General features: G+C 40.5%; 1 protein-coding gene across 14 annotated transcripts in view; it reads left to right on the top strand.

The window, feature by feature from the left end:
* The window catches only part of LOC108698104 (zinc finger protein 618), a 49,349-nt gene that overhangs the window by 3,398 nt on the left and 20,197 nt on the right, over window positions 1-25,754 (top strand). For 11 of the 14 annotated variants that reach the window (XM_041572257.1, XM_041572252.1, XM_041572256.1 and 8 more), the window contains exon 1: window positions 5,040-5,190. The exons of 2 other annotated variants lie outside the window; for them this stretch is intronic. The gene's annotated coding sequence lies outside the window, so the exon portion shown is untranslated. Of the gene's footprint in view, window positions 1-2,575; window positions 2,656-5,039; window positions 5,191-25,754 lie in introns of those variants that run through there. One more of the 14 variants, XM_041572245.1, reaches the window with a different exon arrangement.

Here is a 25,754-nt window from a genome sequence, read left to right as displayed (position 1 = left end):
TCTTTTTGACTTTCTTAGACATGGGTTACACTCTTTACTGCTGCTTCCCACAACCAACACCCACCTCCATTTGTCAGGGGATCCAGGAGACTGAAATGCAACCCTACCCTGCCGTATATATATATATATATATATATATATATATATATATATATATATATCGATCCTTGGAGAAGTCAGCACTCACGTAACAAGGTATAAGCGTGCCTGGGTGCAGTGTCCAAAATATTTAGAATTACAATTCAACAAAGAAGGTCCGCACTCTCAGGTCTTAAAAATCAAAAAATGGTTTATTATAAAAGACTAACGTTTCGGCCTCTCCGAGGCCTTTCTCAAAGTACAGATCGGTATACAATGAAAGCTTTAAATACCCTAGCTGGCGGGAAAGGTTAATTAGCTGACATCATTCTCATCATCATCATCATCATCACTAAGCGTCAAGTACTAGAGTTGTGAAAATACACATATAAAACACATTATATATATATATATATAATCCCAGAGAGTCACCTGATGCTGATGTCACATGGGGATAACCTCAACCTGCTCATGCAGAATGGGGCTACCAGGAACTCCCCCACAATTTCTGCCCATGAATATGACCATCCTGCAGATATGTTCCTCTGTCAAGGGGGTGGTAGACACCTGAGAACTTACATTGTATAAATGTCTGTGTAAAACGAAAGAATTTAAAGGGCACTCGAGTGCAAATGTTATATATCATATGAATAATATAACATTCCGTGCTGATTCTGGAACAATTAAGTCATTCTCCTGCTATCTCACAATCTTCTTCTATTCATGCATGAGTTGGATCTGATTTTTGATGGACAGTTTGGTGTAATATATCACTGAGAGTGATGGGGCACTAGGGCCAACAGTTGGATTGCAACAGCAGGGTTACAGGCCGTCAGAGTAGCCAATGTGGTCCTCACTGACTTCGAAACTCCTGGGGAACCCAGGGCAATTGACAGGTATGATTTTGCCTTGTACACCTAGGGAGCCCTTGCAATAAAATTACAAAAATACTATATTACGTATGTGCCTGCCATGTGGGGTGGCCCAAGAGATCCCTATAAGAACGAGCTAAACTGGGGTGTGGCACATTGATAGAACCATGGGCCGGTCCATGTTTAGCAGAAGAGGGGTGGGGAAAAAGGTGCAATGTTACTCACACACGTGCCTAAGTCAGTTTTATCTTGAGCCAAAGTCAACAGTAATGTACGGGACAGACAAAGTGACTCATTATGTGGTTTTTACCAACACTGCCTTTTTTTCCTCCATAATTCAAGCATCATTTTGGCCATGAAGGGGGAGTTGCATCTGCAATTGCACATTATGATAAACTGGATGCATTGTATAACATACTGCAAATTCATTTAAGGGCACAGTGTGTTGTAAACAGGGTTTGGGGATGTTCACTCTGGAGAAGAGGCTCTTAAGGGGTGATATAACCATGTATCAATATATAAGGGGATCATATAATAATCTCTCTAATGCTTTATTTACCAGTAGTACATGAGGGCACCCATTCCGATTACAAGATTAGAGGTTCCAGCTAAATATTGTCTCCCTGAATCAGTGGTACAGGCTGATACATTAGATAGGTATAAGGAAGGGCCAGATGCTTTATTCACCAGTAGCTCCTCCCAGCAGACAGGAGGGAGCCAATGAGATTAGAGGAGGGAAAGGGGTGTTACAGGGAGAGCTGGGAAGTGAATCAGGGGTACAGAATGATACATTAGATAGGTACAAGGAAGGGTCAGATGCTTTATTCACCAGTAGCTCCTCCCAGCAGACAGGAGGGAGCCAATGAGATTAGAGGAGGGAAAGGGGTGTCACAGGGAGAGCTGGGAAGTAAATCAGGGGTACAGGCTGATACATTAGATAGGTATAAGAAGGGGTTGGATGGTGTTTAGCAAGTGAGGGAATACAGGGATATGGGAGAGAGCTCATAGTACAAGTTCATCCAGGGACTGGTCCCATTTCATCTTGCAGTCAGGAAGGAATATTTTGCCCTCTGAGGCAAATTGGAGAGACTTCAGATGGTTTTTTTTTGCCTTCCTCTGGATCAACTGGCAGTTAGGCAGGTTATATATAGACTTCAACCTAACATAATAACTTCCCTGTTCTCTGATTGTATAGTTTGTCACAAGAGAAATTATCAATATTGATATTTTCCAGATGAAGCAACAGAAAGTTACAGAATGGTGCTGATTATTGTATCGGTATACACTGTTATTTCACTATATACAGCAACATCTCAGAGGCCGTTCTCTGCCTTATTTCTACTGCTTCTCTTTTAGCCATTGTCCCCACATTAAGCAATCAGCTTTGAACGGAGCACCCCTCAGCCATAGATCTTACTATCACAGAGGGGTAGTCATTATGGCAGGGTGAGACACCTATGGATTTGCCTTCCAAACCACTAGCAAAGTAGTGCAGATCCTACGTGTTCTACATATACTGCCTGTCCATAGTAATGATTCTGTAGAACCTACATTTACTGCCTGCCCATAGGAAAGTCAATCAGTCATTGTCATTTACACATATTTTGTTCTTCTTTTGTCCTTAGTGAATATGTCGCCAGAGGACACATGCTGATGCCACGTGGGTGGATGTTCTGATTGGCTTTTATATCACATCTATCTTTTGGTATGGTCTTTAGCCCTTCCATTATGGAACTCATAAAATGTTGCCAATTAGAAGAATAGGAGCACAGGGGAGAACAGGCACGTCAGCATTCTTTCTGCTTTAGTTTCATACAAAACCACATTTTAATATTCTACACCTCCATTGTTTTAGCCTAATAAGTGCTTTAGATTGGGTGAGGGTGACTTAGTAAAATGCTACCTTATAGTTGGTCTTCTTTAGCCTTGTTGTAAGCCAGTTATAAACTGATGAATGGACGGTTTGGGAGAGCGTTGTTGCTTCTTCTTTAGTTAGGTACAACCAGCTGACTTCCAATTCCCAACCCAAAATAGAAAACAAAACCCAGTGAGGATGTTCTGACTAGTCTTAATAAAGGGGCAGAGAGACTTTCCATGTTCCTCTGAGAGGACGAGCAAGCGCTCAGGGACATTCTCACTCAAGCTGTTTACATTTCTCTAAGGGAAAGTTTTCCATTTCTTCAAATGACCACAGTTCAGAAGGAAAACACAATTTTACTTTGAAGACAGCCATGAAAGTTTAGCAGAATTTCTTAATGATAAATTCTTTCTCTGCTTCTGTGGGAACAATATGCCCCAACAGAAACGTGGGTGTAGTTTGTTTGTAGTTGAGTTCTTCATTACCCTAAATGTAAGGCAGGAGGGTCTCTTATAGGTACAGCCCCACATCTTTGTGTACCACACTTCAACTTCTTGCTCTGAAAACTTTTTTCACAAACTGATATCAATATGCTGGGGTGGGGGTTATTCATTTTCCCACTTCATTTTTTGCTTTGATAAAGAGGGGTTGTTGTTAAGGGGTAAACTGTACCTTTGGGTAAAGATTTTGGAATAAACAATTGTGAATATTGTAGCAAATATGTCTTAATGTTAACTCACCCTGTTTTAGTGAGGGGCATTAAGACTATTTTTATTTGTATATTTCTGTCATCAGTTTAGGCTAAAGCAATGTCATGTTTATTGTAACAATGTGCTGAACAGAAAAGAATTGTTTTTATTCTCTACATTGGTTGTCATTTTTTAAAGGAGCAGTTAACCTTTAAAAGGTTAACTTTTAGTATGTTATAGAGTGTCCTATTCTGTATATCTTTTCAATCAGTCACAAATATTTGAAAGTTTTAAACTATTTGCCTTCCTCTTCTGCCTTTTTTCAGTTTGAATATAAAATGCTACCTATTTGCTGGGGGTCAGCATCAGAATATCTGTTTTCTGAGTAAGGCTACAATTTTGTTGTCATTGTTACCTTTTATTGCTTATTATTCTATTGAGGCCTATTATATGCGTTCTTCTGTCTCTCATTCAAACTACCACTGATTGCTTGGGTAAAATGGAACGTAGAAACCAGATAGCTGCTGAAATTCCAAACTGGAGATCTGCTGATCTAAAGAGGTAAAGCGTTCAAAAGCACAGAAAATAATATAGAAAATAAAGACCAATTGCAAATTATCTCATAGATGCGCTTAGACATTTGTTCATCTTTGTCTTTATCAATATTGCTTGATCTGTATTTCCCTCTAGTTATGTATTTCTTAATCCTTCCATGCACTGAACTGTGGCCCATAAGGCTACCTAGTGGCACTGCTCATATCCAAGTAACTCTTGCCTGGAAAGGACCCCTGCATCCCCTTCTACTCATTATTCATTATATATTCTAATTTGTTAAATGCAAAGGGAGAAAAAAGGGAGAATATATTTTCCCTTAAGAGCATATATGGACCATCCCATTGCCTTTTAGTTGTGGAGAAGGTCTGAGGTGGGAGAAGGTCTGAGGTGGGAGAAGGGTTGAGGTGGGAGAAGGGCTGAGGTGGGAGAAGGGTTGGGGTGGGAGAAGGGCTGAGGTGGGAGAAGGTCTGAGGTGGGAGAAGGTCTGAGGTGGGAGAAGGGTTGAGGTGGGAGAAGGGTTGGGGTGGGAGAAGGGCTGAGGTGGGAGAAGGTCTGAGGTGGGAGAAGGTCTGAGGTGGGAGAAGGGTTGAGGTGGGAGAAGGGCTGAGGTGGGAGAAGGGTTGGGGTGGGAGAAGGGTTGGGGTGGGAGAAGGGCTGAGGTGGGAGAGGTTTGAGGTTGCAGAAGGTTTGAGGTTGCAGAAGGCGACTGACACTCACTATAGTGTATGCAGTTTGGTTACACAGTGAATGTACTACATGTATGTCCCTAGTGATGATGGCATGTAGAATTGGAGGAATGATATACAATGTACAGTCACACACACACACTGACAGTAGGACTGACACAATGTACAGCTTTACACTTTAGCAGATTGTGTGTGTGTATATGAGTGTGTGTGTATGAGTGTGTGTATATAAATGAGTGTGTGAGTGTATATATATATAAATATATATATGAGTGAGTGTGTGTATAAGTGAGTGACGTTTGTCTCCTCCCCCCGCCAGTGTCCGCCCCTCCCCCGTTGCCCCTCCCTCTCACATCTGCTAAACTCTCTCGGGCCGAGGCTTCCAGGGAGCCGGGACTGTGAGTCTTGTGTCCGACACCTCCCGCCGCTGTCACTGCTCCTGTCCGACCCAGGTAAGAGCCGACCCCTCCTACATCTGTCTCTTCCCCAGCCCGGGGGTCTCTGTGCATTTGGCACGGGGGGGTGTCGCTGTTTCTGGTGTCGCCGCTGAAGCCCAGTGACCCCCCCCCAGCAGAATTATCAGTATTAATGTTATTATTATTGTAGCCCCCACTGACTGACTGACCCCCCCCCTCCGGACAGAAAACAAAGAGCAGTCAGCCCCTCCCTCCTGTGTCCCCCCCCCAGCCCCCCGGGGGGCCCCTCTCAGGCTCAGGCCTCGTTTCTCTCGCTCCATTTTTTCTCCTACAATTTCTCTTTTTTTTTCCTTTTTTTCTTTAATGGCCGATTTGTTCCAATAACACAGCGCCCCCTGCTGCCCCCCCCCAATACATCACATTGGCTTTAACAACAAGAATTTCTCTCATTTTATAACGAAATATTTCAACTTTCATTTCCTTCTCTGGGAAGTCACAATGGGGGGGGGGGGTTATGTGGCCAAATCCTCTTGTACCAACCGACTAACCCCCCCCCCCACTCACATTTCTCTTCTTTTCACTTTCTCTCTCATCACATTTACTTTTCCTGCAAAATGGATCAGACTGAGCCACAGGGTGGGTGGGGGGGGGGGTTAAATTCAAAATCTTTTCACCAACTCCATTATTTCAATGTTCCACCCCCCCCCAGAAATATCACAATTTGTACAAAGACTGGTCACACCCAGCGGCACACTCCCCTATTCCAACTTTTCTGCTTCTCTGCTCCACATCTCACTCATTTCACTCCATTCTAATTCTAGACATCTGTGTGTGTGTAAATGTGTGTGTAAATGTGTGTGTATAAATGTGTGTGTAAAGCCGTGTGTGTAAATTCGTGTGTGTGTGTAAATGTGTGTGTGTAAATGTGTGTGTGTAAATGCGTGTGTGTAAATGCGTGTGTGTAAATGTATGTGTAAATGCGTGTGTGTAAATGCGTGTGTGTAAATGCGTGTGTGTAAATGCGTGTGTGTAAATGCGTGTATATAAATGCGTGTGTATAAAATGCGTGTGTGTAAATGCGTGTGTGTAAATGCTTGTGTATAAAATGCGTGTGTATAAAATGCGTGTGTATAAAATGCGTGTGTGTAAATGCGTGTGTATAAATGTGTGTGTAAATGCGTGTGTGTAAATGCGTGTGTGTAAATGCGTGTGTGTAAATGTGTGTGTGTAAATGCGTGTGTATAAAATGTGTGTGTGTAAATGCTTGTGTATAAATGCGTGTGTATAAATGCGTGTGTATAAATGTGTGTGTAAATGCGTGTGTATAAATGCGGGTGTATAAAATGTGTGTGTGTAAATGCGTGTGTAAATGCGTGTGTAAATGCGTGTGTAAATGCGTGTGTGTAAATGCGTGTGTGTAAATGCGTGTGTGTAAATGCGTGTGTGTAAATGCGTGTGTGTAAATGCTTGTGTATAAATGTGTGTATAAAATATGTGTGTGTGTAAATGCTTGTGTATAAAATATGTGTGTATAAAATGTGTGTGTTTAAATGCGTGTGTGTAAATGCGTGTGTATAAATGTGTGTATAAAATATGTGTGTGTGTAAATGTGTGTGTGTGTGTATAAATGTGTGTGTATAAGTGTGTGTGTAAATGCGTGTGTATAAATGTGTGTGTGTAAATGCGTGTGTATAAATGTGTGTATAAAATATGTGTGTGTGTAAATGTGTGTGTGTGTGTGTATAAATGTGTGTGTATAAGTGTGTGTGTAAATGCGTGTGTATAAGTGTGTGTGTGTATAAATGTGTGTGTGTAAATGCGTGTGTATAAATGTGTGTGTGTGTATAAATGTGTGTGTGTGTATAAATGTGTGTGTGTAAATGTGTGTGTATAAATGTGTGTGTAAGTGTGTGTATAAATGTGTGTGTGTATAAATGTGTGTGTGTGTGTGTGTATAAATGTGTGTGTGTGTGTGTGTATAAATGTGTGTGTGTATAAATGTGTGTGTGTAAATGCGTGTGTATAAATGTGTGTGTGTGTATAAATGTGTGTGTGTGTGTGTGTGTATAAATGTGTGTGTGTATAAATGTGTGTGTGTAAATGCGTGTGTATAAATGTGTGTGTGTATAAATGTGTGTGTGCGCAGGAACATGTTGCACAGTGGATAAAGTTTGATGGCAAATATCCAGTTATTTCACTCTGCTGGGGACATTTCATTTGATCTGATTGTAAAATCCAAGGAATATTTAGGCAAAGAATCTGCTGGGGGGGGCAAGAAATGCAGTGGGCCAGCCACTGTCTGCCATATTGAATTTAAATTGAATGAATTGATTGGCTGGGCTCCATTTTCTCCCCTTCATTTGTCTGCTTGCCTCCCTCTGTATGTTCCCCCTGAGGCCTGAGCAGAAAACACACTAGTGGCAAAGCCTGGCCGCACACATTCTGCAGCATTTTCTTCCTGAGCTCAGAGAAGAGCACATTTCCCAGTCAAATTCCATTTGCTCCATTTCCTCGGCTGCTGGATTGTCCCATTCGTCTGATTGGCTTTGTGTTTCCCACGTCAGGCGTGCAGTGCAATTGTATTGGCACCCGCAACTTATTTGCTTCTATTGAACCCTTTCTTACCTGACACTTGCAAAACACATTGTCACCATTACTTCCAAATTCTGCCCCAAATTCATTGGCAAAAATCACCTCAACATTTCCTTTTTGAAATTGGATTTTTCTGTCCCAGCCGTACTAATGCCTTTGCCCAGTGATGAGGCTGCCGTGTGTCGAGCCTCTTGATAAATGACATCAATTTAGTCATTATCAGAAAAGCCCATTTTTCACTGCAACTTTTTTACAATTTTTTTTTACAATTTTATTTCCTACGTATGCTTTTAAGGAGTTAAATATTCAGTTTAAATGTAATGAAATGGAATTTTTTTTTAATCAGATTTGTTTAGTGAATTGAAATTTCAAGAATTTGCTATTTTTCTCAAATTTCTCAAATAAAACCCCAAATGTTTTTACATATATCACAGACAATGCAGAACGCCAGCTGGGAACACATTTACCATCAAATTAACCCCCCACTAAATTTTCTAATATGAATTTTTTTTCTATAACATTTAATTAATGTTGCAGTTTTTCCCATAAGCCACAGTCAAATAAAAATATATTTTCCCTTGGAAACCTGAAATGTCATTTACACACAGCTAAAATAAACTTCAGCAATTCCTAATAAAATGAGATGCAATAAAATCCAACTGTTAAATATTTTAGCAAAATTAGAGGTATGAGATGCATTATCCAGAAACCTTTTATCCAGAAAGCTCTGGAATGCGTAAAGACCGCCTCCCATAGACTCAATATTATCCAAATAATCCAAATTTTAAAACTGATTTCCTTTTTCTGTGTAATATCAAAACAGTCGCTTGTACTTGATCCCAACTAAGATATAATTAATCCTTATTGGAGGCAAAACCAGCCTATTGGGTTTATTTCATGTTTACATGATTTTCTAGTAGACTTAAGGTATGAAGATCCAAATTATAGAAAGATCTGTTATCCAGAAACCCCAGGTCTCAAGCATTCTTGATAACAGGTCCTATACCTGTAATAATAAAACAGTAGCTTGTACTTGATCCCAACTAAGATATAATTAACCCAGCCTGTTGGGTTTATATAATGTTTACATGATTTTCTAGTAGACTTAAGGTATGAAGCTCCAAATTATGGAAAGATCCTTTATCTGGAAAACCTCAGGTCCTGAGCATTGTGGATAACAGGTCCCATACCTGTTTATAGAAACATGCTTTGTGTTTGCTCAATTGAATGGGCCAGATATCCAGCCTGCTTGTAGTCGGTAATAAAATAGTGGCACCCCACACTAGTCTCTGGGGCCCATGTCCAGAATGAGGGTCCATAGAGGCTATTGCAGGTCATATCAGTGTATAGACCCCCAGTTGCGGGACCCCAAGTTACTTTTATACTTTAGACCTCAAGTAAGGCAAGTGATCAGCATCACTGGTATGGGACATGTTATCCTGAATGCTGGGGACTTGGAGTTTTCTGGATAAGGGGGTCTTTGTGTAATTTAGATCACCATGCTGCTTTGGCTCCAATAAGGATTAATTATATTTTAGTTGGGATCAAGTACAAGCTACTGTTTTATTATTATTATTATACAGAAAAGGGAAATTGGGTTTCCCCACTTTATTATTGTGACAGTGGGAAAGAGAAAGTTTTGTGTTTCCAGTTGTAGTTCCACCGTGCCTCCGACATCACCTTTTCTCTGGCCATTGGTGACTCTCTGCAAATTCAGCAACGGAGCGAAATTATAGGTATTGACAATTTTTCTTTTACCTTAAATATAGAAAGGGAATTCAAACAAACTCGCAAGAGATTTTCCTGCTTATGAAAATTTGAATTTCTTTTTTATGTTTCTTAAGTGCTGCCATGGAAACACCGTTTTAGGTGGGATTTTCACTTGGCATATCCAATTTCAACTAAAGATGGCCATAGATGTTGAGATTTTTAAAAGATCTGATCCTTATCGTGAGACCACGATCTTCTCGGAACGATCGTACGAATTGACCATCAACTAAAAAGACCAATTTGGCAGGAAAACAAAGGGGAGCTGCTTGGCCCTCCAAACATAGAGAGATTGCACTGGGACCAACAAAGATTTTTTGACCTGGCCGATCAATTTCCTGACAGATTTCGGCCGAAAAATTGTAAGATATACAATCGTTCGAATCCCACTAACCACACGATAATTTCGAAGGATTGGTCGGACTTCCCTAAAATCGGTCGTTCGGCAAGAAGAATCGTTGCGTCTATGGGGAGCTTAAATCTTGTGCCCTTGATTGGATGGGATGCGGGTGTGAGGGGACAGAAGGGAATGAACACTGCAATAAGCAGGGGATTACTCTCCTTAAAGTTGAATTAAAGGGGGGAGGGGAGGGATGAGCTGGAAGAAGTTGTTGATGTTTGGGAGGTCTGGCTGTATTGGGGTACTGAGGTGCACGAGTGAGGAGCAAGATTTATTCATGTTACTCATGAGATTTCTCACCCTGCCACTACATTACTAATGTCTAACGTGCATCCAACGTGTCCCTGTTACCACTCTTGCGCTTGCCCACTTTATACACACACACACACACATATATATATATATATATATCATAGCAGGGTTCCCTACTGGAGTTTTGCCAAGAATGTAGATTTGACTGAAGTGTTTATCTGAACCAAAAGTGACCTTACAAACTGTAGACACCAGAATGTGACCATTTTCTGGCATTCTTACATTTTTTTTCTGAAATTTGAACGTGCAGTTGGTTTTTGCCCACCTGTAGCGGAGTATTTGGCTGAATTGAATAATTATGGATTCCGTGTGTATATGTGTTTTTCTTCCTCAAAGAGCAGAGTGCTTGTGCACCCAGAACATTCTTTAAAGAATTGCATCTACTTTTGATTTAGTCTTAAGTCAGATAATAAAAATGTGCTTTCTGTTTACTTCAAATCAGGCCCGGACTGGCAATCTGTGGGTTCTGGCAAATGCCAGAGGGGCTGCTATAGGGTCCCATAGAAAGTCAGTATTTAGTGGGCTGGTGGGGGCTGTTTGGGCCTCTGTGTACCTGAAATGCCAGGGCCTATTTTAATTCTCAGTCCGGATCTGCTTCAAATTCTGATTTTCAGAACATTTTTGCAAAAAAACACCTCTCCCTTCAAAAGAAGAAAATTATCGTTCAATTACATTTTACTTTAAAGGGGTTGTTTACCTTCCAAACACTTTTGTTCCAGTTCAGTTGGTTTCCGATTGTTCACCATAAACAAAGACTTTTTTTCAATTGCTTTTTACCATTTTCACAAAATTTAAGTTTAAAGTTTAATGTTTGTTTCTCTATTGTTTCAGTCTGGCAGCTCAGTGATCCAGGAGCATCTGAATTGTTACAATTTCCTACATTTAGTTGATACAATTAGTTGATACAATTAGTTAATACAATTAGTTGATCCATTTCTCAGCCGCATCTCTGGACTATTAGCAACTATTGTATCCATTCTAACAGCTGCCTGTAATGAAACCCAGGGATTCTGCTCAGCAGGGACAAAGATAACAAATGTATCAGTTAAGAACAGTTAAAGAGTCGGCGACCCACCTTCCAAGAGCTGCTTTATGGTCACAAATAGAAAGTAATTGGAAAGGTATCTATTTCTGATGATCTATCTGAAACCAACTGAACTTGAAAAAGTGTTTGAAGGTGAACAACCCCTTTAAGGCAGAGACATACGTGGAGATTCAGGGAGATTTAGTCGCCCAGCAACATATCTCCTCTTCTTCGGGCGACTAATCTCCCCAAACTGCCTTCCCGTCGGCTAGAATGGTGGGATGGCACTTGGAGTGCTTTGTTTTCCGAAGTTGCCTCACAAGTAAACTTGGGGCGACTTCAGAAAACGAAGGGCCATTCCACCGGCAGGAAGGCAGTTTGGGGAGATTAGTCGCCCGAAGAAGAGACGATTTGTCGCCGGGCAACTAATCTCCCCGAATCTCCACGTGTGTCACTCCACATGCCCTGGCCTGACATTAGGAGGCACATTTATCAAGGGTCGAATTTCGAATTCATGTGAGTTTTTTTTAAAAATGTATACATTTATTAATAATATTGAATCAATCAAACTCGGTTGAATTTTACCGATCCAAAAACTCTAATCGATTTATAAATACTTGATTCAAGTTTTGTCTCCGAAAAAAACTCGAATGTCAGGAAGGCTACAAACATCACCAAATTGATCCCTGGACCTCTCCCACTGACTTATACAGTAATTCGGCAAGTTTTAGGTGGCGAATAGTTGTATTCGAGTTCTTAAAAGGCCAGAGTATGATAAATCTTGGAATTTGAAATAAAACTTGAATCGAGTTTGGATAATTCACAATTCGAATTTGAAAGTTTTGACCTAAAAGAAAATTCAGAAATTCGAATTTTCAGTTTGACCCTTAATAAATCTGCCCCTAGATGTAGATCTTGGCTGAACATTTGATGATGATAGTAGACACTGCCTAGTAGTTTATCCTTTTAGCTCTATGTTATTTCTGGGTGCATGGGGGTGGGGACTGTGTGCCCGTATGTGGGGAATGTTACTTTACATATTTGATGGCTTGTACACGTTTCTGTCAGCAACCCGTTCTGTGTATAGGAGCAGAGAGTATTTACTATTGTGTTCCTGGAAAGACTATGGAGTAATGAAATGTGAGTTGTGCCTCTGTGCATTGCTTATAGGCTTGGCCACTGGTGTTGGCAGTTTGTCACCATGACCAGACTGGCACTTAGTACTTGCCATGTGCTATATAAACGCCCGAGTGTAGGTGGAGCTACAACACACTCAGCAGATAAATAACCAAGTTGACATATGAGTTATATGAAGAGAAGGCAGCAGAGTTTCCATGTCCCACATCACCCAAGTAAATGTGCCATTTTCATATTGTCTGCTCAGTTAATTGCTCTTCTGATTAAGATACATTTCAAATGGATTCTTAATGACAGTTTGATCGCTATCTTCCCACCCAGCCTTCCAGGTGTTGCATATTAACCAAAGAAATGCTCCACAAATCTATTGCCATGAAAATATGGTAAAAGACACACGTCTGTTCCTAGAGCAGGGGTCGGACATTGTGACATAGTGAGGGCTACCATAACATTACTGCCAGTTGAGGTCCAGTTTATGCTTCTAATGGTATGGCTTATTGCAGATAGTTCCTAGTAGCCAGAGGCCAATGTTGTGCAAGTGTGTGTAGCCGGTTGATGCCACATATATGTGATCCCTCCCATAGTGGTGTGCCCATAAGTGCAGACTCGTTCTGTTGTTTGTCTCATTTCTTCCCACAGTTATGTTTAAAATTCTGCACATTCACGTAAATTGCTTACATTTCTTTCCCTCCAATGTTGTGTTTGTGTAATTGTCGCTGCAGAGGAATTTGCTTCCTTTTCACATGCAAGTGGCCGGGAATGCCGAGATGCTTGCCCAAGAGTCGCCACATTCCTAATCGCTTCATTCTTACGAGTCTTCATGATGATTGTACTGATCCAACGAGCACATATTTCTTAGGGGTTTCCAGAGCATGTAGAAAAAATGCTGCATGAATAAAACCAATTGTAGCCTATTGTTTTTAAAAATAAAAATGAGTTTATCAGTTGTATTTTGAAATATATTTAATCATTTTTAAACTCAATTATTTGGTAACAAATTTTACATTCTTCTTCTCTGAGTCTTTGGTGTCACTATTGGCGCCTAGTCAGCCATCTTGCCCAGTTTTTTCCCCATAAATGTCACCTATTTCCTAAGAAGAGAACTATTCTTAAAGCTCCTGAACTCTCCTGTCACCATACATTATGTGCCATTAGAACCAGTACCAAACAAATATCATACAGTCACAATTTACAGCATGAGAGTTCTTTTTGTGGATCAAAAGCTCCAATCACATTGTGGCTTGTTGCAGCCCTATGGTGAAGCCAAGTGGCCATTGGTTAAAGCCGGTGAGATGCCCTTCTATGATTTATTATTCATAAATGGATTATTCAGTACATTTTCTATCTGTTATCTTCTGAACATAACTTCTCCCTGAAATAACGCTAGTCCCCATCACAATAAATTTTGAGAAGCTCTTCTGAACCCTTTGTCTTGGTCCCTGTATCTGTTCTACGTATACGCTTATCTGCTTGTTGGGAGCATATTCGCTGTAGGACCCTACCCTATGTGACGGACATAACTTGCTGCTATGCTTTAGGAACTGTTGGGTGATGTCCTTCAGTCGGTTCTGATGCTGGAATGAATGGATTCTGTATGTGAATGAGAAATATGGAGGAAATGTACAGCATTCATATTTGGAAATGCCCATAATATATTTATTTTCAGGGTTTCTTTGTGAATATACCATCAACCAAAGGCATGCAAAATATACTCCAATTTGCATAATGTTTACAAAAATAACTTTGGGAATAAAGTGGCCTCATTCTGTCTGCATTGGCACGGCACTAGAGCTGCAGATATATATCACAGATTGTCTATCTTACTTGTACATACAGATACAGAGGAGGTGGCCACTATGGAATGGGAGGAGATGATGGGGCAGGAGGTTTTGTGGAAGGACATGCTTTAGCCCAATAGCAATCTATGGCTGGATGTGGTGAGTTTTGTGGTTCTGGAAAAATAAGTATCAAACTGAAATTGGGTTTAAGGGTTGTCTGAGGAGCTGGGCTCCAATTATATTTGCTTTGGATCTTTGTTGCTATCAGGCACCATGTATATCCAACAGTTGCCTTAGGACCCTAATTCTGCCATATTGTCACTTTCCCTATACGCAGAGATGTTGCTTGCAGCAACACTACTTAAACTGATGGATTTCCTTCAACAATGGGAAAATAGCCCAGTGCTCTGGTACTCGCATGGTTATATATTCCTCGAACATGATGGATTAAGGACTTTCCAAAAAGTCACAGGAAACAATTTTTTTATTACAAAGAGTGGAGATATCTAGAATGGACAGTTCTCCATTTGCTTTGGCCACCAAGCTCTGCAATTTATTGGTCTTCTGGGGAAGAACATGATCCTATATCATAATGCACACATGCCTTTGGCACATGGAGAAGTGGCAGAATGTGCCCTCACCTGTGTTGCCACCTGTTGATGGAAAAAAGATAAATGCCGTTGCTTGGGCTATTGGGTGTATCCCATTCATCTCACTGGAACATGACAGGGGACTCGATGTTAGAGCTATTGACCTGGTGAAAACAAACACTTGCTGAAACCTCCCATCAGATCTTATTCAACCAGTTGAAATTTCAATTTCTGGTTGGGGGCTGAACATTGCATTGGCCCATGAGGAAGCTTCAAATTGGTTGCAGTTGGTCCCATTCTATAAACTTCTGTCTGTGAAGCTGTGAAACAATGAAACTGCACATTGTCCATGTTGTTTTGGGATGGCAATGCCCGTTTCTCGTATACTTCCTTCTGTGCCAGATGCCAGTGGATTGTGCCAAGTTAGAATGTTGCTGTAGAAGGGGTTGATCATTTACTCACTCGACTCTTGAGAGATGATACAAGGGAATGGAACTGATAGAAAGTCTAATTGCAATTACATTTACAAATATGTGTCATTCATACTAGAAAGTTGCTTAGAATTTCATTTGCTTTCATGATGTTGACTGGGTTTCCCCTAAATTCTGCTAAAGTCTCCCAGTTCCCATTACAAGGCCAGTACCAACCTTAGCTCAAAATATTCACTGTAATTCTTAAGGTTGTATCTGTTTGTTGTTAACCTACACACTCGCATATTTTTGTTAGCAATATTTTATATTAGAGTTTTTATTATCTGAAGAGAGCCATGAATGAGATTTGACCCCAATGTATCTCCATTTAAGTACTGAGCTCTTTGTATTCTGAATAGTGTGTGTGTGTGTGTGTGTAATGTGATGGCAGCCTCTATGGCTACACAACCACTTGTTTATAGAAACTGTGTGAGGGATATAATGAGTGATATTGAGGTTTGTACTACTGTAATGCCACCTACAGCTACTGCACAATCCACAGGAACAGCAGCTCCACTTTCATTTAGGATTTTTTGGGTAATGCTTGTGTTTCTGTTCGTGATCTTGCACACACACACACACACACACACACACACACACACACACACACACACACACACACACACACACACACACACACACACACACACACACACACACACACACACACACACACCACACACACACACCACACACACACACACACACACACACACCACACACACACACACACACACACACACACACACACACACACACACACACACACACACATTTATTGGATTTCCTGAGCGGAACTGCAGTGTTGCTAAATGTACACACATCTCTCTTGTGTGTGAATACTATGGGTAGAAGGTAATTTCACTGCCTTCCACTTGTTCTTTTCAGTTTTTTACACAATCAAGTTTTTGAGATGATATTTGATTCAAATTACTTTAGTAAAAGAAGTTATTATACTTAAATTTGATCTTTGCTAAATTGAAAAAATGACAACAAAGAGATTCTTTTTCCTCTGCACCAGTGAATTTCTCCTAAAAGAGAAAAATGTTAAATTGAATTCACTGATCATGTCTAATACAGTGGCAGAGTTTCCTTGTCCTCTAATCGTGGGAGATAAGTCTCAGTTTGTTTATATAGGCCAATCATCTCTACGTCTTCACTCTATTCAGATAACAGCACCAACCTTCTCATGGAAAGGACGTAGGCACCATGTTTTCCATGATGATGGGAACAAATCCTGCACATGAGGGAGAAAGCCATCGGTACAAGAACCCAACATGAACCAGCTGAATCAATAAAACAAATTTTGGATTTCAGTGCAATCCACTGTACTGAAATAAAAAGAGAAAGATCCTAGAAAACTATGTTTGTGTAGGATTTGCTGATGGTCCGATTAGAGAATGGCTCAAAGCTCTGTATGATTAATTCAATAATAATAATAATAGGCCAATTTTGATTTGAGTGAGTGATTGTGCCCTGTGTTTGTTTTCTACGTGCCCCCCATCTTCTCCCCAAGTCACAATCCTCACTGTCTTATTCTTTCCTTGAACATCACTGTTTTATTGAAAGCAAATTTGTTTCAAAAATAGAAAATTGCAAAGAAAAGTTGATGGGCGCCATTGAAATAAAACAATGTGCCAATATAAAAATGAAAGAAAAACAAACTATTGATTGCTTCTCCTTTCTGTCGCCCAGCACCCCCACCCTACTTTAGGAGTAAACTCACGCACCTTACCCAGTTGTTTAATGAATCCAGTCCCCCCCCCCCCGGCTGGAGCGGTGCCAGAGTATATATAGATGCTATCTGCTGCACTGCGTGGGTGTCTGAAGGCTCCATTGTACTGTACGTGCCACAAGGCTACTGTACTAAATTGTTATGGAAAATGAAAATGTTCAATTTGGAAGATGAAACTTGGCCGGGAACCAGTAAACTTGAATGTGTTCTGCATGAGTGACTTTATGCTGTGGCTTTCAGCAAACAAATGGGGTATGATCCTGTACAATAGCTGCTTCTGTTATCCAAATCTTTCCTCCTTTTGGCTTCTTCTGAAATATTTCTTTTATTTAAGCCGCCGCTGAACATGAAGTATAAAAACGCTTGGCTATCAGAGGAATCTTTACATTGCAATGCTTGGATTGTCTTGCCAAGCTCATACCTTACCAGTGTCGGACTGGCCCACAGGGATACCAGGAAAACTTCCGGTGGGCCCAGGTGTCAGTGGGCCCTCATGCTGCTAAACCTTTGGCCTATTTCAAGGCCATTCCCTATTTCTATGAGAACAAAGAGGCTAAATAGATGTAATAATTGATTATAGTATGTAAAGAAAACAGAATGGAGAATAGAGGTTGAATGAGGAGATGAAGAATATTAGTACTGAGAGTGGGCCCCTGGTCTATGGTTTTATGGTGGGCCAATGGTGTCCCAGTCCGACACTGTACCTTACCTGCAACTGGAGGTGAAATGAGTCACTTTCCAATCAGAGTGGCCACAATATTATTGGCTGCACTTATGCTATGGATTGAGTCATTGGGCTTACACATAGGGTCAAAGACTGAACATTAGATGCAAAGGTCAATAGATAAATGCTCTTCAATCCATTGCCATCTGTTCCTCCTCCAAGTATCCCGAACAGCCAAACTCCTGGAGTTCACAATCACAAATATGCCATCCACTCTTGATATTAATATTTATGAATATCCATTCAGTTTTCTTTTCCGCTTCAGACTGGGGCAGTGCATGTCAGACATATGTCTACCCGATGCCCATCCATACGTGTGCCATACATGATAGATCTGTGTTCCATGTGCAGCAGCCCAATACCACCTAATGCTCTATGCTTATAATCATGTTCCCCTTAGCAGTCACACAACGACCCAGCCCAGAATTTGCCTAATGAACAGGTCTGGGGCTGCTCAATGGCAATACATTCTTGTAGTGAGAAAACCTTTAATTTCTAGTTATTTTACTCAAGTTTTATTTAGCGGGTTCCATGATTGGTGCTTGCTGTCTAATGAGGCAAGCTGGGCAGTTGAGCTAGTGTTTAGCACCAAAACTGCCACTCGGCTTCCATTTAAGTGTTTCATGGGATGTGCCATTAGCCAGCAATGGTTTCCCAGTAAAATAGCATTATAGCAAATAAATAAAACCATATAAAACTATTGGTGACCTTCTATACAGTGCTGTTTGGTTAGTGGGATAGTTAGTGCTGTGTGTTTCACAAAATAACTGCTGCCAGCATCCCTCTCCATGTTCTTCCCAGTCGGAATTCTATATTTGTAGTGTTATTAAGGGAAAGGTTAGAGCAGCACTTGATAGCCTAGAAGTGCAAGGGTGCTACCATGTATATTGCAGCAGGTCAATAGATTTTAACAAGTTACTAGAAACCAAAATCCAATGAATCATTTTCCGTGAGCAGCTGATGGTGCTGCCTCTGCTCCTAAAAAAGCAGTTTTTTGATTGTCGTTTTTTTAAAAATTGTATTGATGCCATTGATTGTGTGCATGGGGAACCGGGCCAGATACTTTCACGTTAATTGCTTAAGATGTTGAAATGATATCCGTTGCTTGCACAGGTTTCTTTCTTCTCTGGCTTATCTGCTTATTATATCCTACACTTTAACTTGGACCTTGGCATGGGGGCAACTCCAGTGTTTGGGGAGGGGGGGTTGCTTATAAACTGCCAATTTACAAGCTAAAATGGCATGATATTTATGAAACATGAATCTGGTTTTTGGGCTTTATACTAGATTTCATTTTTTAAAAGGTTGATTTTAGGTAGTATTTAATATTGTGCTTTGAACTTTCAGCCATTGGTTTGTTGGGATTGGGAATAACCTCCTATTGTTTCATATTTTCATATGAGAAATCATTATTCTAAAAAGTAGCCCCAACATAGGGAAAATACATGCATGTATGTATGTGCCGTGTGTACATGCGTGTCTCATTCAATCCATGAATAAATATACATTTGCATCAAGATGGGATGGGAATGGGGATTGATGATTGAGAATGAGCTGATTCAGTTCCAGCCGCCCCTTCCCGTTCCTTTGTACACATCTGTGCTTTATGCAAAAATAAATAAAATAAATGTATCTATAAAATTTTAACATTTGCGTTTTTGAAAATCTCCAGCTTTTTTGTAAAAATGGATTCAGACAATTTTTTTCCCTCAACCTTTGAAATAGCAAGCGGCTCCATGGGGAGTCGGAGCCTTGGTCACCAAATTGATTTGCTGTCAGACCTGTGTTGGATTTGATGGTCAGTGCCGGGGGCCAGGCAATATTCCAAGGGGAAATGTGGCTGCCTGTCGGCAGGACCCTTTAGTGGGAAAACACGTGGAGGTGATTAAGTTGAAGGGGCAAGGTTTGCAAGTATCTGCTCATACTGTCAGCTTTGGCATAGATTGAGTGTGTTTGTGCTTTTTGTTGTGTCTTATTTTAAACATGTCTGGTAGTCGACACTGTGCTTGTATGAAGTCTTCCCCATACACACAGCTGGCCGTGTAGCACACGCAGGAGGAGACCGGCACACGATTTGGTAAGGAGTTCCGGCACCTTGTGGGGAATTGGATTCTTTCCAGCAGGAGCTTGCTAAGGTTACAAGAGGCCTAGCTCTGTGGCAAGCTACTGTTAGTCCTTGTGTGCCAGCTCTCTGATTAGGATCCTGTGCCAGGGCAGGCTTGTTTCATGCCAACATTCTGCCTTCTTCTTCATCCTTCTTTCTCATCATTATAATCATTATAATCATCTTCCATTTACATTGATTCTGTACTGAGAGGCCGACCAGAAAGATGTTTGGGTTGTAGGACTTGAGGTATTTACATTTTGTATCATGTGCTTTTACCAGAATCGTTAAAGTGTGTCAGAGTGTGCCTGTTTTATTGGGTACCTGATCTTTTTAGATTTTTAATAGCATTTTTAAAAATGCAGTTGGGAACTTTTCAATTTCATACAAGATACACAAGCAAATTGTAAATTGGTTCTTCAGAATCCAGAGCAGATGTATTTTACCTGAGCTGTCATTAAGGCTTACTCAATTCCGGACAGACAAATTTCACACTCACAACTTTTGTCTTTTCTTTTTTGCTACCAAGCTGTACCGGCTTCACCCCCCACTATCCCTTTTGCATGGGTGAAAAAAACCGATATTCCTTTAGGGTTTTTTTCATAAAGCATATGTAATTTTAATAGATCATTTTTGCTCAGAGGGGCATGTTTGTTTGACAGTGACAAATTGCTGCTTTTAGGTACAACAGTATTAAAATGTATGAACAAAGTGATATCCAGAGGGATATGTTAGCAAGGTATTAGGGCATTTTGGAAATACAGCGTGAAAAGAAACATTTCTATTCTATATAAATCTAGGGTTAATGTAATTTGCCACTTTCTATGTATATATGGTTCTGTTCGATTATTTCGTATTTTTTTTTAGCAAATTTACCAAATTGGATCCTCTGAATTGTTGCCGTTGACAAAGGACACCTTAATGCCCCACTCTCAGGTAATCTACAGATTGGGGTGGTATACAACTCTGATTTATAGACACCTATTAAGTAACCTTTAATGTAAACAAGAGAGACCTTTGTTCCATACACATTTTGTTCCCGTTCCACTTCCTATTGCCGTCAGCTCTACTAATATTTACATTTTGAGCAGTCTGATTTACTCACTGGTCATTTGACCCAGACTGGTGGCTGTTCTAGTTCTCTGATTGGCTAATTGCACTAGCCCTTTCGAACAGTCTAATGTTCTGTTTTGTCCATTGGTGTCGATTTATATACCTAAGCTTATTTATAGATAATTATGTATATTTTGTTCTACTAGTTTGTTGGGTTTGTTGTTTCTTGGTGCAAAGGCATCTGAATGTAATTTTCCCATGGTGACCCAGAGTGAGTGTTGAGTTGTTAACCACCAGTCAGTCTCCATCCCCTATATATAATTTCACTAGACCACTCTACATTGTGGCTCTGATGGGAACATTCTCATGGGCACTTGTTTGATGGAATATCTTCATGGACACTTGTTTACTAGGCACGTCATCATGGACTCTTGTTTGATGGGAACATCCTCTTGGACAACTGTTTAATAGGAACATAGTCATGGACTCTTGTTTGATATGGACATTCACTTGGCTCTTGTTTGATTGGAACATCGTTGTGGGCAGTTGTTTGATGGGAACATCCACATGGACTTTTGTTTGATGGGAACATCCATGTGGAGACTTGTTGATGGGATCATCTTCATGGATTGTAGTTTGACAGGTGCATCCACGTGGACTCTTGTTTGATGGGTACATACCCATGGACATCCACTTGTTTGCTCCACAGACATAACCATCCAGATCCAGAAGTTTTTGTATCATCTGGTATCATCTGTACCAGTAGGGTAGATTTATGTCACAGTAGTTGGAGTTTTTCACTGCTGTTGAATAAAAGTCTTATTGGAAATAATATTAAGTTATAAACTAGTGCTTTGATTAAGCAGCTTTGTTAAAATTCCGTTGATTCATAGCTATTGGTGAAATTGTCATTGTCTGTTTCAGGATGACAGAGTGCATGGCAGCTCTATAGAGTCAGGGACCCTGTGGGTTTAGCTGAATACATTATTGATACAATTGATTGGAATAGTAATTAAGACCAGCTTCATCTCGCTGAAGGTTGATGAATAAGAAATATGGATTAAGTTGATTCAGTAAGTCAGAAACTTGCCTCTTTATTTGAGTGTGGAGCTTGGGGAATTTCTAGTATTTACCTTGGTTTTGACATGGCTTGAAATCTATTTGTTGTTTGAGATTTTAAAATAGTGTGCTCCTAAATTCTAACCATACCATGCATGAGATATGAGTAGTTCACAGGAGAACCCGAGAAGGACCAATGATATTTACTGATACAGTTCTGAAATTTGCCAATCGGTGCCACTTGCCAAGCGTGAATATTGTGTTGACTGTAAATGTTCCTTTGCCTCTTGGGGTGGAGGATCTCAGAAATGCCTTATTTATGTTCTACTACTGGATTTACTGGGTGGAAACTCTTCTGGGGGCTTCACTGCATAGGGGAAATGGGCTGAACCATAATGGACAGGTAGGGGAGGAGCTGTAGTGTCAAAGGGGGCTGAAACAGAGTGAAGAGTTGGGGCAAGTAGACAGGGCTACAGTGCTGTAGGGGGAATTGAGGGGAGAGAGGGCACTGGGGCAGGCTGGGCAGTGACAACCCCGGCCTTGGCTGATATTTTATCTGTTAGACCAGTGAAACACCGGCCAGTTGGCAACCCTAGAAACATAAAAAAAAGGACAAAGGAAATTAACAAAATGCTGTTTGCTTCTGGAATCTGTAATTCCATACCAACAATGTATTGGGTTTTTTTTCTTTGTGATATCCTTCACATGCGGCGCGGGGGGGTTGATATTAGATCCATTTAATACATCTTTATTAGCATAACTGCTCTTGGGGTTCTCCTGCTCTTTCCTCTATTTCTTTCAGTGTATCTCTGTCGTGCGGTAGAAATGTCCCCAAATAAACCAGAAGGAGCATTTTCTACCACATTTAATTCTCTTGCCCAGAATTTCCTGCCTCGTTTTTTTTCTGCTTCTCCTCTGTAAATGTTGGAGATGCCTCTTTCTAGCCTTCCTTTCCTATTCCGTGAATTTCACCAGTCCATTAAATGTGACCTCTACAGCTCCAAATTAAGAATTTATGCTGTCTTAAAATTTATGAAATATTTTCGACATGAAAGAGAGGCCGCTTCCCCCCTGGGAGGGGCGGATAATAAATCACAGAGCTGCGGATTTAATACTCGCCAGTCAGCAAGATCTGATTTTTTTTTTTTTTTTTGCTTCACTCAAAAATGAAAAAAAAAATGTAATCCTATAAAATGGCTTAACTGCCGTCAGCCGGCAGAGTCGAATTTTTAATTTCAGCTGTTTCTGCCTGGATTTATTTCCAATATTCCAGCTCAGCTTTTCAATTTCCTCTGTTATTAAAATTTAATTCAGTGCATTAGCATTTAAATTAAAAAAGGTTTTTATTTTGTAAGAATCATTGGCGAGGAGGGAGAATGGCTGCTGACCCGTTCTTGCGTGCCACCAATTTTCTGATGCTGTTTCTCGGCCAAATTGAAAAGCAGCTGTTTTTAGGCCATTTTCATTCCAAAATTTATTTTTAAAATCTCGTAAGATTCAGCTGTGCGGATATCTTTGTATGAAAATGCTTTCAAATTTGAATTCTAAACAGCAGCTTGCCATGGGATTCCCTCGTGTCTCTTGGCCACGGAATTTTCTCTTTCCATCTCTGCCGGGTCGCAGGCGCTAATATTTGGGGTAAAACCCGCTAGTGATTGGGAGGCGCGTGTGATGCCACCAGCACATCTATGCATTTATGGGAATTGCTGTTTTACTATTATTATTATTTTTATTATCTGAGAGATATAAAAACAGGGCAAGGAACCGGAGTTTTTTTTTATTTTTTAATGGTTATGCGTCTCATTTCCTAGTTTTTATCAGCAAAATCTTTCCTTCAAGGTCAGCGAGTGTCCCAGTACTAGTAATAGCTAATGTATGAAATTGGCTAATTCTTTGCACACGACTTTAAAATGTTTGACATTTCTTTAACCCTTTTAGTTCCTGGCTTGTCTTTGTGGGACGCAAAGCGGTGCTGATAAAGCTGCAGCAAGGCGTAGAAACTGTAGATCAAAAAAAAGAGCACTCTGGTTAAAAATTTAATGCAGCAAACTGCGGGTAGGAAAAACCGAACGCATTTCAGGAACAACTCATCATAGGCATCAACTGTGCCACCACTACGCTGTTTTCATGTAGATTCTACCGCTAAAGGGTTCAAAGCTTTTTCAAGTGGGATACAAAAGTAGTCTGTGATCAGGTATCCTATTCCCTTCAGTCCCTGCCCCAGTGAGCTTGCAATCTAAGAGCCCTATCACAATGACACACACTAAGGTGAGTTTTATCAAGACATCAAGGATTGAAAGGAAAAGAAACTCCAGTTTTTATCAATAGCCATTTATCCTACCTGTATGTATTTGGGGTATGGGAGGAAAACAACCAATACATGGGGAGAGCACAGAGGAAGTATGCAATTAGCCTGCTTATGTTTGTATTGAAAGATGTTTTCAGACTCAGGGGATTTTTCTCTGCCACTGCAATGTACTTTCCCCAATGTTTGTTTCTGCAGTTGTGGGTGCTAGTGGGACCTTTTGAGGCTCCAACCTCCAGTGAGGTTTATACTGTGCCTTAGTAATATTAGTGCAATCCCACCCTGCTCCTTGCTCTGCTGCCCCTCCATAGGAATCATGTTACTCCTGGGGGTAGAGAGAGATGCTCATCTACTGGAGAAACAAACCTGGAGAACAAACTGTCATTTGTTTATTGGGCTTTTGTCTGTGTCTCCCCTTGGGTTCCCCCTTATACACCCTATGGTGTTTAGCACTTGAGCCTGAGAGATTCCACTTAGCTGAGGAGACTGCTGTTCTTGAGCTTTAGTTTGGAGACCTCTCCTTTACCAACATCATTGCACTGTATTCTGCTGGATAATATAATGAAAAATATTCCAAGAAAATTCATTCAGATCAATATTTGTGACTGCCTCTTCTACCTTCCGCATAGGGGTTAGGGATGTACCTAGTTATATTTGTGAGGGACCAGATGGCTTTATAATGAAATAAGAATGAATTACATTGATGCTGGGGCCATTTTATTACCCTAAGTTTTACGGGCACCATCAGATGTTGCTCATGGATGGCTGAGTAAGGAAGCTATTGACATTCACACAACATATTGACTGTCCATTCATTTCACCCCTGTAACTCCATTGAGAAAAGTACAAGGTTGGGGTCACACTGGTGAGTTTGTGGCATCATTAAAGCAATAGATATTTCTTGCTTGAACCAAATTGACTGTAAATTTCAATAAATCAGCCAATATCCATGGTGCAAAAGTGTACATAAGAGAAATGCTGCATTTGGTAAATCCCTCCTTTGCCATAGGTGGTCCTATGGGTGAGCGTATGTGGGGCAAGTTTTATGTAGGAGAGGATATAATATTGATTGGTACTTGCAACAAACTGTATCATTGAAACAAAAGTTTCTGGTTGGTATCAGAGATTTGCAACTGGGCGAGGCAACTCCTTGTTTGTAATTTGTATTGTGTGTTGATTGGTCTGCCTGAATTGATCCGCTCGCATTACTGCTGTGGTCCCCAAATCCTCACTCAATGGTGCAATAATTAACTCTGACTGTGGAGGTTTTAGAACATATTCCAGAAATTGTATTTTTCTATTTCTCCTATTTACAGAAAATTCCTACAAGAATATTTTTCTGTAGCGATTCAGTGCAAATCTTCTTTCTGGCCAGCTGTTTGGTGGGATCTGGAGCAATTTATTATTTTCTTCTTATTCAGCATCTCTGCACAAATGGAAAAAATGAGTGGAAATTTCCCTCAAGCTCTTGGAAATGTTCCAGCCCTCGGACCTGGCAGCCAGTGAATGAAGCCAGAGCTGGGGCAGCTCATACATTTTCTAGGGGATTT

This window comes from Xenopus laevis, chromosome 8L (assembly GCF_017654675.1).
Source record: "Xenopus laevis strain J_2021 chromosome 8L, Xenopus_laevis_v10.1, whole genome shotgun sequence".
Lineage (NCBI taxonomy): Eukaryota > Metazoa > Chordata > Amphibia > Anura > Pipidae > Xenopus > Xenopus laevis.
Note: the sequence above shows the minus strand (reverse complement) of the source record. Positions and strands in the feature narration are given on the sequence as shown.